The sequence below is a fragment of the Peromyscus maniculatus genome, chromosome 9 (assembly GCF_049852395.1).
Source record: "Peromyscus maniculatus bairdii isolate BWxNUB_F1_BW_parent chromosome 9, HU_Pman_BW_mat_3.1, whole genome shotgun sequence".
Lineage (NCBI taxonomy): Eukaryota > Metazoa > Chordata > Mammalia > Rodentia > Cricetidae > Peromyscus > Peromyscus maniculatus.
In genome coordinates, this window is record NC_134860.1 from 109957211 (window position 1) to 109963210 (window position 6000).

The 6000-nt window shown below is 39.1% G+C and overlaps 1 long non-coding RNA gene across 2 annotated transcripts in view; it reads right to left on the minus strand.

Moving 5' to 3' along the window:
* The window catches only part of LOC143267206 (uncharacterized), an 81067-nt gene extending 76366 nt beyond the window's left edge, over positions 1-4701 (minus strand). Inside the window, exon 1 of one of the 2 annotated variants that reach the window (XR_013042125.1) lies at positions 4616-4701. This is a non-coding gene — a long non-coding RNA (uncharacterized LOC143267206). The remainder of the gene's footprint in view (positions 1-4615) is intronic. The other variant, XR_013042124.1, reaches the window with a different exon arrangement.
* Between the last annotated feature and the right edge of the window lie 1299 nt (positions 4702-6000).

Here is a 6000-nt window from a genome sequence, read left to right on the forward strand (position 1 = left end):
TCCATTGTCAGACTGCCTAATATTTCGAACAAAAACCAATTTTCTTCCAATGTACACATAAAGCCCATTTTTTTTTAACTGTGGAAAAAAATTGTCTTTTAAATAGTTTCCTTTATGACTTACCAAATCTGCGTAGAACAGTAGAAATCCCAGTGAATTAAATCTGCGTAGAACAGTAGAAATCCGAGGGGATATTCAAAACAGCCACCTAGTGTCCCAGGTGTAAATCCAAAGAGAAAGAGAGAGAGAGAGAGAGAGAGAGAGAGAGAGAGAGAGAGAGAGAGAGAGAACAAGAAAGCGTAGCTGGCTAAAGTTTAAATGCAGCCACGTTTTCCCTCTTGTGCCGAGTCAAGGCCTGGGTCTGGCTTCCTTAAACTTTGACCACTTGCGTTGGCTTTACAGGCAGGGCCCTGTTAGGCAGGGCAGGTCTGAGTTGTTTGTAGCACCGGCTTTAAGCAAGTTGCTCACAGACCTAGGCCCGGGCCAGAAGCTGCCGCTCGAACGAGGAAGCCGGCAGCTCGGACTAGGTAACCGGCAGCTCGAACTAGGAAGCCGGCCGCCCGGCCTGCCGCCCTTGCGGGAAAGCGGACCCGCCGCCAAGCCAAGTGGTTTTCAATGGATTCTTGTCACGTTGGGCGCCAGATATAGATGTAACCAACTGTTTTATTAAATAAGAAACACAGAAATAATGCAAAAGAGAAAGCCGAGAGGTCAGAGCTCAGAGCCAAAATCTCACCCTTCCGCCTGCGGTGTCCCAGCTTCCCGAATGAGAGCTCCTTTTCCTGTCTGTTAGTCTATTTAAAGAGACAGAACAAGCCACAGCTATCTCACCTCACCAGTTCCTCAGCTGGTCTTGTTTCCTCAGACTGGAAGCTTCTGTGTCCTCATCCCAATAGCTCTCAGCTGAACTGTGTTGCTCCAAAGCCTGAAAGCTTAACCAGCCAAATGCTTCTAGTTTCTGGTCCTCACGCCTTATATATCTTTTTGCTTTCTACCACCACTCCCTGGGATTAAAGGCTGGCTTTCTGGGATTAAAGGCGTGTGCCACCACCGCCACACTCTTGCTATGGCTCTAATAGCTCTGACCCCCGGACAACTTTATTTATTAACATACAATCAAAATCATATTTCAGTATAATTAGATTACCACCACACAGTTGTTCTAAACTGCACATGAAACATTGTGTAGTGATTTGGCTGTAAGGAAATGCAGTAGAGAGCTTTATAAAAGGAATTTCTTTGTAAAAGTTTTGAGTCCTGGAAGTCCACAGTCAAGCTACTTGCAGGTGCATCAGAGTCTCAGAAGGACCCGCTATGTGGCTGAGTTATGGCTGTCTCACTGTGTGCTCATGTAGCAACAGGATCATATACCTGTTTGTAAGGATATTAATGTGAATTTCTGTCCCCTAACCTCATGTTACTATCATTTTGATGTGGATTTAACATGTGCATTAGGAAGGGACAGGGAAGACATATAAAAAACATATTAAGATTAGCTGGGCAGTGGTGGCACATGCCTTTAATCCCAGCACTCGGGAGGCAGAGCCAGGTAGATCTCTGTGAGTTCGAGGCCAGCCTGGGCTACCAAGTGAGTTCCAGGAAAGGTGCAAAGCTACACAGAGAAACTCTGTCTCGAAAACCCAAAACAACAACAACAAAAACATATTAAGATCAATAAAAATAGTTAAATATTCATTTGCTTATGGAAAATATCTTAAATAAAAAAGATGATCTACCTAAAAGATGTTAACATACAAAGAGTGATAACATAACAACTGTTTTTAAACAATGCAAGCCTGAAGTATCCTAGAAGGCCAGGAAAACAGAAAAAGAAATTGGGAAAGAAGTGGGAACAATCTCTAGAAGGGTGATAGTAGCAGGCAAGTTCTATGATGAGGGTAATGGGAAAATGATGGGCTTTCACTGGGGAAGGTTGGGGACAGACAATAAAGGAGTGAGGGAGGAAGGAGAGATAAATAAAGTAAGGATATCTGAGAAAAAAAGCAATAGGGAAGTGTAACACGAATTTTTTTTTTAATCAAGAGATTCTTTTTATTCATTTTACATACCAATCAAAGATCTTCCTCTTCCCTCTTCCCGCCCCTGAAGCCTCCCCCTCCCAACCCATCCTCCATTCTATCCTACAAAAAGGTAATGCCTCCCATGGAAGGTACATTTATTATAGTCAGGTCCAAGCCCCTTCCCCTGCCTCAAGGCTGTGAGAGGTGTCCCATCATAGGTAGTGGGCTCCCGAAAGCCAGGTCATGCATGAGGGATGGATTCTGATTCTACTGCCAGGGGGCTCCCTAAGCAGATCAAGCTACACAACTGTCTCACTATGCAGAGGACTAGATGTAAAGTACTACAAAACTTAAAAGATCTTACAATAAATCCAGAGCCAGATATTGGAGTGAAAGCTGAAAGATCAGAGAATCAGAACACACACAGCCACTAGTTCTTATCTCTATGAGATCCTCAGCCTGAAGAGAGCAAGTTCCTGTTTCTTCTTCCCTTATACACCATTTTGTGTTCTGCCATATTACTTCCTGAGATTAATGGCATGTGTCACCACTGCCTGGTTCTGTTTCTCTCATGTAGTTCAGTGTGGCCTTGAACTCACAGAGATCCAGACAAGTCTGCCTCCCAAGTTATAGGATTAAAGATGTGTGCCATCACTACCTGACCTCTATGTCTAATTTAGTGGCTGTCTCTGTCCTCTGTTCCCCAGGTGAGCTTTTTTGGGTACTCAATATATCACCACAGGAAAGTGTAAATGTAAGCGTTCTTAAGATATGTGATTGTAATAAAATTACTTACAAATTAGTAAATATATGTGTATATGTGTTCAAGCATGTGTGTGTGTGTGTGTGTGTAACTTTTCTTAAATAGTTATACACGTGAAATCATGGTGTTCCTCCCAGTTGCTATAAACTGTCTAAGGATATCACCCATGTCAGGCATGGGAAACTGAAAGGGAAAAATCAATAGCCCTCTTGAGAGATACTACACACCTGCTGAATGTATTTGCTGACCAGCACTTTTAGAGCCAACCAGAGATTGAACTGCTGGGAAAATAAGGCTGGAACAATAAATCTATATATCCTGGACTCAGCAAAACAGGATATGGGGAGTAATGGACTCAACTGGCCAGAGTTTGAACTCATGGGAAAATAAGACTGGAACAATAAATCGGAACATATACATATTTTGGGCTCAGCAAAAACAGGATATAGGGAGTAAAAAAAAATAGGTCTCTATAGATACCTTGCATCCTGTAAGCCATTAGTATCCTCACACTTATAGTTTAGCTAGTAACTTCAAAGCACTACCTCACCCCTAGCCCCCTTGCCTAATCTGAGATATATAACCCTTTGTATGGAAACCTTTCCTCTATAAACCCCTTGAAGTGAGTGCCTGGGGCCTTCCTCCTCCCCTTACTGTGTCAAGCATTGGACATAGACCAAACCCAGGCTTGTTTTGCTATTAATAAATCCCTGTGTGCTTGCATCGGATATCAGCTTTGTAGTGGTCTTGGTTGGTGGTCTTACAACGCAGATATAACGAAACCTTCCTGGAATTTGTGAAAAGCATATGAGTATCCCAACACAGTATTATAACTACTATTGTCCTTGATTGCTTTCTTGAGCTGAAACATAAGACCATGTTCCCTGTTCCAGAAGACAACACAAGTTTTAAACACAGGTCTGAGAGGAATCAAGCTGGAACTGACCTGGGAAATCAAAGTAAGTTCTTTATGGCCCTACCCATAGATTAATAGTTAGAGGTGATGAATGGCCCTAAGAAGAGGAAAGTGAGTTTCCTCCATGGAAGACCACCTATGTAGTTTGTCAAATCCCGCTTGTTCAGCTTTGGACATATGTTCATATAAGCAATATTAAAAGAACTCTCTAGGTTTTATACACCTGGTATATACCCTGGAAACAAGTCTCTGGAAGTCTGAGAGATATTATTTAGATTAGGTTAACTAAATTTGGAATACACATTTTAACTGTAAGTGGCAAAATCCAGAAATTTGGATTATTCAGTGAACAAGAAGTACCAAGTTAGCTGGCCAAAAGCACCCATCAATATCTGCTTTCTTAAATATGTATGCAATGTAATCAGCCACCTTGAGATCATGTGCCATGACTTCCAAACCATTTTAGACTCCATGTTGAAACTGAAAGGTGAAGTTAATTCTTCTTTCCTCAAGTTGTTACTTTCATAGTTTTTCACAGCAGTAAGACAAATGATTAATATAGACATCAAAGTAAAATATTAAAACTGTTGCTATTCCATCATATCCCAAAGAGAAGGACCCTTATCAATAGCTCATATGTCAACAAATCCAGTTAGATATTTTTATTTTAATATTATACTGTAATTAAGTCAACAATCAATATTCATCTAGATAGGAGGATATGTGCATAAATGTAACTAAAGTTTTCCTGCCTGGCCCACAGTCCAGACAAATCTTTGTCACCCACCAGTCCCACAGCCACTCCCCAACCAAGTAAACATAGAGACTTATATTGCTTACAAACTGTATGGCCATGGCAGGCTTCTTGCTAACTGTTCTTATAGCTTAAATTAATCCATTTCCATAAATCTATACCTTGCCATGTGGCTCGTGGCTTACCAGCATCTTCACATGCTGTTTGTGATGACAGTTGCTGGCAGTGTCTCCCTCACTCATCCTTCCACTTCCCAGAATTCTCCTCTCTCCTTGTCCCGCCTATACTTCCTGCCTGGCCACTGGCCAATCAGTGTTTTATTTATACAGAATGATATCCACAGCAAAGAGAAGGACCCTTATCAATAGCTCATATGTCAACAAATCCAGTTAGATATTTTTATTTCAATATTATACTGTAATTAAGTCAACAATCAATATTCAACTAGATAGAAGGATATGTGCATAAATATATGGGCTTTTAAAATAGATTCATGTCTTTGTTTTTTATCTTTATAGACATATATCTTATTAGTTGACTCGATACACATAGTGTGTAAATACATTTCATTACAGAGCCTTCCTATGTTTGAATTGAAATAAAATAAAAATAGGATATATGTATTTATACATTTGAAACACATTTTTTTTCTTTGTGGATGGATCCTAGATCAAGTGAATGGAAATAAACAGTTGTGAGTATTCCTCATTGACCACAAAACAGGGGTCTTCTCATTAATTAAACATCTATTCTCATGTGGTGTAGATAGTTTTCTTGCCTGAGTGTAGTGTTTATTTCTCCAGAAATGTCAAATTTGAAACTTTCATTCATCTGATCTCTCTGGCATTCCTTGAAAGTAGCTTCTGTCTAGTATTCTAGAAAACATGAAAGAGGACAACAGGATTAAAGACAGAATTGACAGTGTTCCTGGGTATCTGAATGTTAAGTATTGTGTTGAGGAATAATTTAAGACACTTTACAAAAGTCATCTCAATCACTGAGGCAGCAAAACAAAGGCGCTGTGCTACTGATGCTTATTCAACCTAATTGAATAACAAAAGCAGTTCTCCATTTCACTGCTGTAAGTATGTCCTTGTCATTACAAAGGATTTACACCTGATATAGTAAAACATGGAATAGCTGTAAAGGAAGGTTCCAATGTTTAACAAATAAGACTTCTTACATATGTATTGCTTAAGCACATGTTTTCCTTTATGAACTTAATCAGTCATATCTCATTAGAGCTTTATTAGTGATCACTTCTTTATTAGTGTTCTAAATGACCTTTTATGCCAAAAAAGGAATTTATTTATTTTATTTTTTATTAAAATTTGTTTTTATTGAATAATTTTTCCATTTTATTAATCTGAAAACATATTTATTGTTAATTATATCTTTAATAAATGTTCTTATATAAAATTTTCATGCAAACATGGTTCATTTGAAACATTTCTCATTGTTCATATTTTCAAAAGTACTTCAGTGAACCTCTTAATATTTTTACATACTAGCTAACACAAATTTTTTACCTGCAATCTTATGATCT